Source organism: Haplochromis burtoni, unplaced genomic scaffold (genome assembly GCF_018398535.1).
Source record: "Haplochromis burtoni strain Fernald_Lab_line unplaced genomic scaffold, NCSU_Asbu1 Contig_597, whole genome shotgun sequence".
NCBI lineage: Eukaryota > Metazoa > Chordata > Actinopteri > Cichliformes > Cichlidae > Haplochromis > Haplochromis burtoni.
Window position 1 is genome coordinate 51,569 of NW_024582958.1, and position 357 is coordinate 51,925.

Genomic DNA, 357 nt, shown 5'->3' on the forward strand with positions numbered 1-357 from the left:
TGTCTAATACACACAAAGTTTGCAGACTATCAAGGATCAAAACCTCTACCAATCTACAACTAATTACAAAACTCTAAGCATATATAAGTAAATATTTCTAAGCGTAAATGACAATCAACAATACAAACTCTAACAGTTCCCACTTCCCCTAATCACCTCCTGTGTATTTAAGTCCTCTGTTTTCGTTGTGTGATTGTCAGGTCGTCTGTTGTCTACGCCATGTATCCTACGCCATGCTTCTAAGTTGCTTGTCTAGGTTTGTCTTATTGTTTGTTTAGATTTCCCAGTTTATGTTTGTGTTAATTTTGCTTCAGTTTGCCTTGCCCTTTGTTTGTACCGTTTCTACCAGCCATATTA